This window comes from Lagenorhynchus albirostris, chromosome 1 (assembly GCF_949774975.1).
Source record: "Lagenorhynchus albirostris chromosome 1, mLagAlb1.1, whole genome shotgun sequence".
NCBI classification, from domain to species: Eukaryota; Metazoa; Chordata; class Mammalia; order Artiodactyla; family Delphinidae; genus Lagenorhynchus; species Lagenorhynchus albirostris.
The window spans coordinates 115,219,904-115,231,141 of record NC_083095.1 but is presented as its reverse complement, the minus strand read 5'-3'; the positions used below and the strand labels follow the sequence as shown (position 1 = coordinate 115,231,141).

The window sequence follows — 11,238 nt, the reverse complement described above, 5'->3', positions numbered from 1 at the left end:
TGGATGCCTGAGCTGAGGACAGTTGTGTTCCCGTGACCACCAGTGGAGCACTGGAATCACTTCCCAATACCTGGACAATGGGAACTGTGAAAAAGACACCCCATGTGTCATGGCAAGGGTAAAGGTATGGGCAGACCCATAAGACTTCGGAAGCATCCATTCCTGGATGGCCAGGGCAAGAAGCTCACTTGTACTGAGCTAAGATGCAGGATGAGTTCAAGGGAGACTCTCAGCCACCCCACCCCAGTTTTCCCAAGGTCTGAGTAGCAGAAATCAAATCCAAGAAGGGTCCCAATGATTGGCGCTTCTTAATAATGATTGCAACATCTGTCTGGGAGGCTTGAAGATCAACAAGAAGACAGGACTCCAAGGAGATGGTGTCCTGCTCCACCAGAGGCGGCTCTGGGCTCCTGACTTGCCTCTAGTTTACTTGGTGATAATAGCAGCAGTGAAGAGCCTGCCCGGGCAAGGCATCAAGGGGAAGGACTGCAACATCTGTGGGGCTGTTGAACTGTGCAAATCCACCCATCATCAAGGCTTAGTCCAGCTAACTTCTCTTCCTTTTTGTTCTCCAGGCCCTTGCTGGATCACATGCGTCTCTCTCTCCGCTGAGCTCCTCTTACAATGTGCAATTTAGCATTTTATTACAATCAGTCTCGTAATCTAATTGTTCCTGGTACATTGAGCTACCGCAACAAAACCACATTTGTGTCTTTCACTTCTTTGAAATGAGAGAGACACGGGATCAGGTGTGCAGCAGGTGTCTAATACTTAATCTAATTGGGAATCAGAAAATAAGAGCTTGTAGAAAATGTAAGTATAGCTTCCTCCTTTCAAAGAATAGTGCACAGATCCAGAGAATTGCTGCTTTATTCATTCCACAGGTGTCTAATGAAACTTTCAAGTCACTGTGCTGGGCGCTGTGCAGGAGACAGAGGTGCCCAAGAGATGGGCCCAGCTCTCACGGACCTTTCAGTGAGGCATGGAAAATAGGAGTCATGCCCCAATCACCAAAGGGTGAAACCCAGGAGGAAGGTAAAATAAGTCTGAGGGGGGATCTCAGGTGAGGGAGATGATGGGTCATTTAAAGACTCAGGGTGGTTTTATGGAGAAGGTGGCAGCTGAATTCCATGCCGAAGGATGTGCTCTGCGGGAATGGGGGAAGAGTATTCAAGTATGAATGCGCTGTGGCCTTCACCAAGCTTTACATCCAACTCAACACCAGGCACAGGAGTCTGCTGGGACAAGTGTGACTGTGGCTGCCATCCACGCTGAGCCTCCTGAGGGTTTGCTGAAGGAGAGGACACGACCGTCCACCAGAATCAGAGCTGCTCTTGACGTGGCTACCCCAGCTCTCCACACCCAAAGAGGGCTGCCTCTCTCCTCTCATTTCTCAGGTCTAATTGTCCCCTCTTCCCCGCACCAAGGGCAGGGAAGCTTGTAGTCCGACTTGCCTTTGGCAGCTGAGATGCGCTCTGACCTTCTCGGGTGGCCCCAGCCCCAGGGCCCTAGACCAAGGCCCAGCTGTGCCCAGAGCCCCTCTGCCCAAACGTGCTGTGAGTTTCTGCTCTGCCCGGGCCTGGCCTGGTTATCGCGCCCCTGGAGGGGAGACAGGTGCGGCCCACTTCTGTCTCGGCTCCGCCTCCGCTCCGCCCCCGGGTTTGCTCTTCCCGGGAGGGAAGCCAGACTGGACCTGTTTCTGGGAGAAGAGGGGAGTGGTTGAGTGAGCTCGGAACGCACAGGCCAGGAGCTTCCGAGCCCTCCCCACGGAGGCCCCAGCTCGCCCCTAATTCTGCCTTCACATGTCTCCGCCCCGCCCTCCCGCCTGCACAGAAGGCTCACTCTCCCCGACGCTGCCTGCGACCCAGTTCCGTCCTCCCCCGTCCACCGGAGTAGCGGCTTCAGCCCTGCTGGCGCTTCTGCTCACCCGGCTTCCCCTCGCTGGGCATGTGCAGTGGCCAAAGCCATCTCCTCTCCAGGTCTGCTTGCTTTCTTTTGTCTCCTGTCGCTTATTCCCTTTGGATTTAGGGAGAGAGGGAAAGCATCAGGATGCCAACACAGCAGCACAGGGAACAGAACAGAGCAGAGAGGTGCTGGGTAACATGCTTCTCTTCTTAGCTTCAAAGCCTGTCCCACAATTTCCTCTCCATTCTCCCCTCTAGACCTGGACCTTCAGCTTCCTGTCTCCAACTTAACCGCCACATCAAGGGGAGTTCTGAAAGTGGCATCTGGATGAAAAGGCAGCCTCTTGGGCACTCCAGCAGCTGGTGAGGCCTTCCTGCCTTCTGATTGTTTAGGTTTCTGTCTGGTGGCGACGGGGGTAGGTAGGGTGGGGAGATGCTCCAAGCCAGGGTACCCTAATGTCCTCCCTCTTGGCTCTGAGGCTTCTTGTCCCTTTGGCCTGGGCAAGCTTTAAGTCACTAATTCTTTAGAGGTACGATATCCTTTTTACCTTTTATTTAAGTTCCTCTATCCCAAAGTTTAGTTTAAGTAAACATTTATATATGGCAAAAATATATGATTCACTTCTAATCCTGTGGTAGATGTGCATTTCACACTGTTTAATGTCACCCTGTTTGAGGTAGGACAGTACATCAGGGCTGTACCCAGTTTCCCTTTTTCCACCTTCCAACTACACCTCATTCTTATCACCTGCCCGTGGATGGGGGCCTCCATCTTCATGTCCGTCTGTCAGGCAGGCACTGGCAGTGCTGATGCTGGCCAGACTGAGCTCCCATTGCTGCCTCAGAACTTCCGGGTACTTTAAAAAACACCTTGCTTAGGGCTATCTGTGGATTTGGACTGAGGGAAAAGGCTAGAGGGGTGACTTCTTTGCTGTAATCTCATATTTGAACGTGTAGGCAGCAAACTCTGGTCTCCTGGCCTGATAATATGACAGCCCTGGGAACCAGTGGTCACAGACCACCCCGGCTTCAGTCTGAGCAAGTAGGGAGGTCATTGGACAGGGTTTCACCTGATCCTTCTCTACTTCCAGCCCCCCAAACCCCCATTAGCTCACGGTTAAGATTCAGGAGATATTCACAGACAAAAATGACATAAAATGTGCAGACGTTAAGTACTTCATATTGATCTCCTCAAAAGAGGTTTAACACCAGTAAAAACTGAAAATAGACTCAAAATAATTTTCATTTTAGAAATTGTCCTATGGAAGCATTTGAATGTATGATAAAGAGTATCCTTCTCAATCTACTAAGCAAATGTAGGATCCGTGAACCCAAGGCTGACTGAGCCCGGAAGCTTTCTCTCCAGCCTACAGGCCACGGCTCCCTCTAGTGTCCCTGACTCAGCCTTTGTTTCAGGCTTCAAATGCCCAGGGCCTGAGGAGTCTATTTATATGGAGATTCAAAGCCAGGTTCAAGGGACTTCTCTTCCTCTTAACCTTCCACGGGTGACTCTTGACCCCATGCACCTCCTCCCTCCATGAGCTCCTTTGTTATTTTCTGTTGCTTACAACTAACATTTTATCATAGTCTGTTTATAAGTTAATTCTTTCATGTCTTTACCAAACCCCCGCCAAAAAAAAAAAATCCCACAATATCAGTCATGCAATAAGTATCTAATACTTTAAATTTGGGAATCAGGATGTTAGAGTCAGTAGGAAAGCTAATATAGCTTCCTTCTTGCACAAAATGGGAAACAGATCCAGAGAACTGCTGCTTTATTTATCCCACAGGTGTCTAATGAAACTTTCAAGTCACTGTGCTGGGCGCTGTGCAGGAGACAGAGGTGCCCAAGAGATGGGCCCAGCTCTCACGGACCTTTCAGTGAAGCATGGAAAATAGGAGTCATGCCCCAATCACCAAAGGGAGAAACCCACAAGGAAGGTAAAAATAAGCCTGAGGGATCTCAGGTGAGGGAGATGATTGGTCTGCTGAGGGACTCAGGGTGGTTTTATGGAGAAGGTGGTACTTGAGCCCCATCTTGAAGGATCTGGCTATGAGGGAATAGGGGAAAGTGTGGTGGTGTGAAAGCACATTCAGGGAAGAAAACATGAAGGAGAATATTAGAAGCTAAGACCAGAATGCCTCAGGGTCAAATTGTAGCAGACCTTGAATGCTGGCCAAAAAGCTTGCACTCTAACCAGTAAGCAGGAAGCACTACAAAGGAAGAATTTATAAAAATTTCCAAATTCTTGAACATGTACTGAAGTCTTTTTCAAAAGTGAATTCTCGGGCTTCCCTGGTGGCGCAGTGGTTGAGAGTCCGCCTGCCGAGGCAGGGGACACGGGTTCGTGCCCCGGTCCGGGAAGATCCCGCAGGCCGCGGAGTGGCTGGGCTCGTGAGCCGTGGTCGCTGAGCCCGCGCGTCCGGAGCCTGTGCTCCACAACGGGAGAGGCCACAGCAGTGAGAGGCCCGCATACAGCCAAAAAAAAAAAAAAAAAAAAAAAAAGTGAATTCTCCATCCTTGGAGGTTTAAGGACCAACTGGATGTGCTTTTATCCACCTATCCACTTAGGATTTATAGAGATTCACAAAGAGGATTCATGCATGGACTAGGTAACTGCTACGGTTACTTCTGATTGAGATTACAAAATCAGGATTTTGGAACTAGAAATTGACCCTAACATCACAGGAGGGAAGACTGCATTTGTATTTAGTAGGTGCTAAATGTATGCTTCCACAATTAATGCATGACATGAACAGAGTTGTGCTTTAGGAAAAGGAATTTGGCTGCAATGTTTAAACTAGCTTAGCAAGAAGGGAGAGACTGGATATAGGGAGACTGCTTAGGACGCTGTTATTCATTTTCAAGGCCTAAACTAGGTTAGTGGAAATGGGAATGGAAAGTAGATAGACACGGTGGATGTAGAATCAGGATGACTACTTTGTTGTAATTATCTGTGACTCTCTTCCTCAATGGATTGAAAATTCCATGGGAGCAAGCAGTGTATCTTATTTGACTTTCTGTCCCCATTGCCTAACAATGACTAGCACATCTAAGTGCTCAGCAGGTATTGAATGAGGTTGTGGAGTCGGTGTTGCCTGGCTGAATGAGTAAGTAGTTGAGATGGTATCACTTGAGGGGCACTGGATATCCAAGCTGCTGGACAAGGGGCAGCCAGAGTCCCTGGATCTGAGCCCAGGACTTGGGTGGTCCTGGGGCAGAGAGAACACAGGACACAGCATCTGTCTCTACTTCCTCACTCTCCATGCCAGGCAGGCCTTCATCCCCACAGCCCCACCAGAAATTTTCACATTTAGGTCACCCCACTCTTGCCCTGTCTTCCCTCTTTGACTTAACTTCTCATCAGCATTTGACACAGCTGACCATTTCATTCTTGGAACATACCTTTCACTTAACTTCCAAGACATTACTCTGCTGGTTTTCTTCCTACCTTACTGATGGCCCCTTTCATTCTAGGCATTTTGGCTTAACCTCCTATTCCCAATCTTTACATCAATGGTTCTAAGTCTTAGCTGCACATAAGAATCACCAGGAGCTTTTTTTTTTTAACATCCTTATTGGAGTATAATTGCTTTACAATGGTGTGTTAGTCTCCGCTGTATAACAAAGTGAATCAGCTATACATATACATATATCCCCATATCAACTCCCTCTTGAGTCTCCCTCCCACCCTCCCTATCCCACCCCTCTAGGTGGTCACAAAGCACCGAGCTGAGCCGATCTCCCTGTGCTATGCAGCTTCTTCCCACTAGCTATCTGTTTTACATTTGGTAGTGTATATGTGTCCATGCCACTCTGTCACTTCGTCCCAGCTTACCCTTCCCCCTCCCTGAGTGCTCAAGTCCATTCTCTACATCTGTGTCTTTATTCCTGTCCTGCCCCTAGGTTCTTCAGAATCTTTTTTGTTTTTTTTTTTAGATTCCATATATATGCATTAGCATATGGTATTTGTTTTTCTCTTTCTGTCTTACTTCACTCTGTATGATAGTCTCTAGGTCCATCCACCTCACTACAGATAACTCAATTTCGTTTCTTTTTATGGCTGAGTAATATTCCATTGTATATATGTGCCACATCTTCTTTATCCATTCATCTGTCAATGGACACTTAGGTTGCTTCCATGTCCTGGCTACTGTAAATAGTGCTGCAATGAACATTGTGGTACATGAACTCTTTTTATTAATAAATTTATTTATTTATTTTTTATTTTTGGCTGCCTTGGGTGTTGTTGCGTGTGGGCTTTTCTCTCTAGTTGTGGCGAGCGGGGGCTACTCTTTGTTGTGGTGCACGGGCTTCTCATCAGGTGGCTTCTCTTGTTGCAGAGCACAGGCTCTAGGCGCGTGGGCTTCAGTAGTTGTGGCCCTCGGGCTCAGTAGTTGTGGCTCACGGGCTCTAGAGCGCAGGCTCAGTAGTTGTGGCGTATGGGCTTAGTTGCTCCACAGCATGTGGGATCTTCCTGGATTGAACCCATGTCCCCTGCACTGGCAGGCAGATTCTTAACCACTGTGCCACCAGGGAAGTCCCTGAGTAAATGTTTTTGTCATTCCCCACATCTAATCCATCATCAAATTCTGATAGTTTTATTTCTAAATTACATTCTAGACCCAACCACTTCCCATCACCTCTGCCACCACCATTCTCAGCCCTCACTGTTCCACAGCCATGGCTTCCCGACTGTTCTTCGTGACTTCACTCTTGCTGTTTTACAGCTCACACAGCCCTTAAATGGCTCTTCAAACACTTACATCATATCATATTTCTTCCTCTCTAAAAATCTGTCCAGTGGCTTCCTATTATATATAGAACAAAATTCAAACTCTCTAGTCTGGCCTTCAAGGTTCTTTGTGATCTGACCTTTCCTACTATCCAACCTCTCCCTCACTCTCCCCTTCATTCACTCTGTTCCTGCTGTGCCTCCTTTTTGCTGTTTGTGATAGCCTTTGCCTCGCAAGCTCTTTGCCTAAATCTTCATGTGGCTTGATGCTTACAGTGTTCAGATCTCTGCTCACATGCTATCTCTTTAAAAGAGTCTTTGCTGACCTAGCCTCTCACAGCTAAAATGGTCACTATCCCTCCCCGCAGTGGTCCTCTATTTTAACCTTGCTTTATTCTCTTCTTAGCTCTTATTATTATCTGAAATCATGGTATTTGTTTATTTCTGTCTCCCTCCCCCCCAGGAGGAGACAGGGGACTTGTCTGTTTTGTTTATTACCAGTAGTTTCTCAGTAGTTATCTGTTGAAGGAATTGGTTTTGTTTTGTTTTGTTTTGCGGTACTCGGGCCTCTCATTGTTGTGGCCTCTCCCGTTGCGTTGCGGAGCACAGGCTACAGATGCGCAGGCTCAGCGGCCATGGCTCATGGGTCTAGCCGCTCCGCGGCATGTGGGATCTTCCCGGACCGGGGCACAAACCCGTGTCCCCTGCATCGGCAGGCAGACTCTCAAGCACTGCGCCACCAGGGAAGCTCTGAATGAATTGTTAAATGCAGACTTGGAATTCAAACTGATAGTGAAGCAGACTGTACTACCAAGTTGTCACTGTGAGGTAGATGAATAATCTCAGCACGAGGCATAATTAATTAAAGACCCTGTCAAAGGTGTTTTAGGAGAGTCTCTGCCTTAGCCGGTAGGCAGGCTGTCTGCCCTAAACTTCCTTCCTTCCTCTAGTCATGGTGTCTGAAACTCTGCCATTGGCAATTCAGATTCATGCCTCTATGTTGGAAGGTTTTCACCGCCTCTTGAATTCTCTACCAAAATTCCAATGCCTTCAGCATGTGTCTATTAGCTAATAAAAGATTCAGGAAAAAGGATTTTCTGAGAGATCAGACCAAGAACAGAAGGGACTAAAAGCAGAGGGAAGGCAGCTGATGGCCATACTAAATTTTCTTTACCATGCTGTGATGCCTTTGACAGAGTCACTGGAGGGAATCAGTCCTATAGAAAGCTGGATTGCTATAGGTCTTAACAAAAGACTTTCTGTGTGGATTCCAGTGGGACTAGCAACCTCCTAATCTCTCCCTCTCCCGTGTACTTCCTGTTCCACTCTGCAATCCCCAGTGTCATTTCCTGCATATGGGGGCTTGACAGTTTGGTAGTCTACCCTCCTGACTGTTTTTCTGTCACAGTAAATCAACCAGCCCAACCTAAATCCTTAAGAAAATAATGATTTTTAAATGCCTAAACAATATGTTATAGTATTCTTAAATGCTAGTTGAAAACATTTCCTTATTATAAGGTAATACTTATATTTTAATAACACGTTAGAAACAAAGAATTTAATTTCCCTAGTATTCAAATTTGGGTTCCCTGAGAAGTAGACTCAGAGATGGAGATTAGCATGCAGAGCATGTAGCAGGGAGCACTCTTGGGGTCAACGTTTGTGGAAGGGAAGGAGGCAGGACTGGGCAGAGGGAAATGCTGAGATCAGTGCAGCTTCTACAGAGGCCTCAGCTCAGCCTCTGCAGAGCTCTTCAGAAGAGCTGGGGTGGCCTTTTAGAGTTGACTCCCCTTGCAGTGAGGAAGCTAGGGTTTCAAACTCCCACATCAGACAGACATTGGATGCAAGCTGATCCCCTGTGAGAGAGGGGGCTGTGTGGCCAAGGGCAATTTCTGGAGAGGACTGACAGCTGAGGGGTATCTAGTGACAGCACTCCTAACATCTAGGAAAATAAGTCCTTAGACCAGAATACAGATCTGGGCAACACGACACAGCATCCATTACACCTAGTGTTTTCATGTTAATGTCGCTTTTTGGTTGCTAATATTAGTCTGGGTATCGATTGCAAGGCAGTTTGATTAATTATGTACTAAGAATCTCCCTCCACTGAGTTGGCTTTACTACTGAGAAATCTTTTCTTGTTCATGCTGTGCTTCTGAAATACTTTCACGTTTCTGTCCATAACATGTGCTATATTTATATGCAGACGAGAACTTTGTTTTTTGATGTTGTTGTCATTCTTATTTAGCATTTTGTGAAGCACTCACAGGATGTACGAGGGTTCTCAGATTGTTTCTTGTCCATCTGCAGTGGCCAGTCCGGCTGATTAGAAAAGTAAGATTCGACTCTCATTAATCCTGCAGACTCATTTGAGTCCATGTCCCAGAATTTTCTTTAGAAGAAATAAATAAAACCCTCAGCCTAGATGATGTTGGAGGAACTAATTACCCAGGCTTCCCAATATAGTTTTGTCTGTGTAAGGACTGCCAACTGGGGCCCTGAGTAAGCGTAATTGAGAATTAATGTGTTCTGTGGCTCAGAGATGGGAAATAAAACTGAGACAACCCACATAAAGGAAAAAAAGATGATTCTTATCATGTAATTGAGGCAATAAGGACCCATGATTGTTGGCTTTATTGCTCAGGCCTAGCACACGGACAAAGACAAAAGGACCTTCTTTCTGCTATGGTTTTTCAATCTGGCAAATTTGGTCTCTGAAATAAGACTAAATTATACCTTGTTCATCTCTGCAAAAACATGGACATGAAAGAGCAATGAAGTTATACTTAGTAAGTTCAACACATGTCCCAGCGAGCATTAAGCAAATAATAGATTCCTTTTTTTTTTTGCGGTACAGAGGCCTCTCACTGTTGTGGCCTCTCCCATCGCGAAGCACAGGCTCCGGACGCGCAGGCCCAGCGGCCATGGCTCACGGGTCCAGCTGTTCCGCGGCATGTGGGATCTTCCTGGACCGGGGCATGAACCCGCGTCCCCTGCATTGGCAGGCAGATTCTTAACCACTGCGCCACCAGGGAAGCCCCACAAATAATAGATTCTTATTTGAGATGGTCTACTTGTCTGGAATTCTAATATTGTGGTTGGAACTAGGAGTTGGTATCAGGTGCATCATGGGCCTATATCCCTCTCCCTGCACTACTCCCAGCAACTGAGGATGATGACGGAAGTTCCCTTTTTTCCTTGCAGCTTTGGTTTATTGCTAGGGAGGCTCTACTCAGTGTTTTTGTTTGGATGGCAATATAGTCCAGTGGCTTGGCATGTGACTCTGAAATCCTGGCTTCATAACTTAGTAGTTGTATTATGTTAGGCATCCTAAACTATCTGCTCTGATCCTCAGTTTCTTCCTCTCTAAATTTACAATGACCAGAGCTCCTACTCCTAGAGTTGTTAAAATAATTAGACAATGCATGTGAAGTGCTGATGGTGCATAGTAAAACCAGTAAATATTAGGTATTATTGTTTGCTCAGAATGAGTTCACAGGTGTAAGATTAGGTTGAGAGTCACTTGGACAATTTCTGGGACAAAGAAAGGGGCAGACAGATTTGGTTGAACTGCTAATTCTTTTAATATATACAATTAAGTAAATAAAATAGCAACAAAGAAGTTTCCATGCAGAGTTGAAACCAATGAGATAGATTCCCTCTTTAAAGTTAGATTCAACTGTGGGAGCTGGATTAGATAATTTATTGGTAGCAAAGGTAATATTAAATGTTAAGTTAGGAGTGGCCATTGCTGTCATTGCAAGTCCAGGAATAGCCATTTCTGTCCATCACAAAAGATATAAGTCAGTCAAGGAATTGTATTTTCCTATACCGAAAAGCCTTCCCTAGCTGAGCAGAACAAGATGTAGACTCATCAAACTCAACAACCTGCTTTTCTCACAAGAAAGCATAAAACTTAAGAACAGAATTTTAAATTTTGATCTGGTAGCCGACTTAGGCTCTGCTCCACTAAGGTATTATTAACTGGGTAGGAAAAACAGGTCTCTGTAAAACCTAAAACGTTTCTAGCACACGTATTCCTTAATCTAGGTATTTTATTTGGACATTTTAAACTTCTATGTTAGAATGCCTGTTGATTTTTATGTTTAAGAGAAGTGTTTCTTCCTATCATGTTGTCTTTTCTAGTTGAATTTGCTCCGTTTTTATTCACTCAACAAGTATTTATTGAAGGGCCACTATGAACCAGTTAGGTAGTAGGTGGGTGTTCTGAGTGGAGGTAAAAGGAGGAGGATAAAAACAGTTAACAGGCAAATGTCTTTGAAAATTCTATTGAAAATGTGTGTTATTTTTATACTTTACATTCATGTGTCTGAATGAACTCATCTCTATGCTTCCTTAGAGTTGGGACCACATCTCCATAGTATTTTGGTAAAATTTCTGTTATCTCTGACAAGCATCCACTTGACACATTTGCTAAGGGATGCTAAAAGATTGTTGTAGTCAGTAGCGGGAGACAGTGACTCTAAGGGCAACGTGATTACCAGTAATATAGTTTCTCTGATTGGAAGAAAGTTAGCTACAGGTATAAATGCAACCTGAATAAATGATACAATTTGTGGATCTGTTTCTAGACATCA

The 11,238-nt window shown here is 45.7% G+C and overlaps 1 protein-coding gene across 2 annotated transcripts in view; it reads left to right on the top strand.

Annotated features, from left to right (window-relative positions):
• Window positions 1-1,845: 1,845 nt before the first annotated feature.
• The window catches only part of MNS1 (meiosis specific nuclear structural 1), an 85,792-nt gene continuing 76,399 nt past the window's right edge, over window positions 1,846-11,238 (top strand). The window contains exons 1-3 of one of the 2 annotated variants that reach the window (XM_060150509.1): window positions 1,846-1,979; window positions 2,163-2,267; window positions 3,695-3,845. The gene's annotated coding sequence lies outside the window, so the exon portion shown is untranslated. Of the gene's footprint in view, window positions 1,980-2,147; window positions 2,268-3,694; window positions 3,846-11,238 lie in introns of those variants that run through there. The other variant, XM_060150517.1, reaches the window with a different exon arrangement.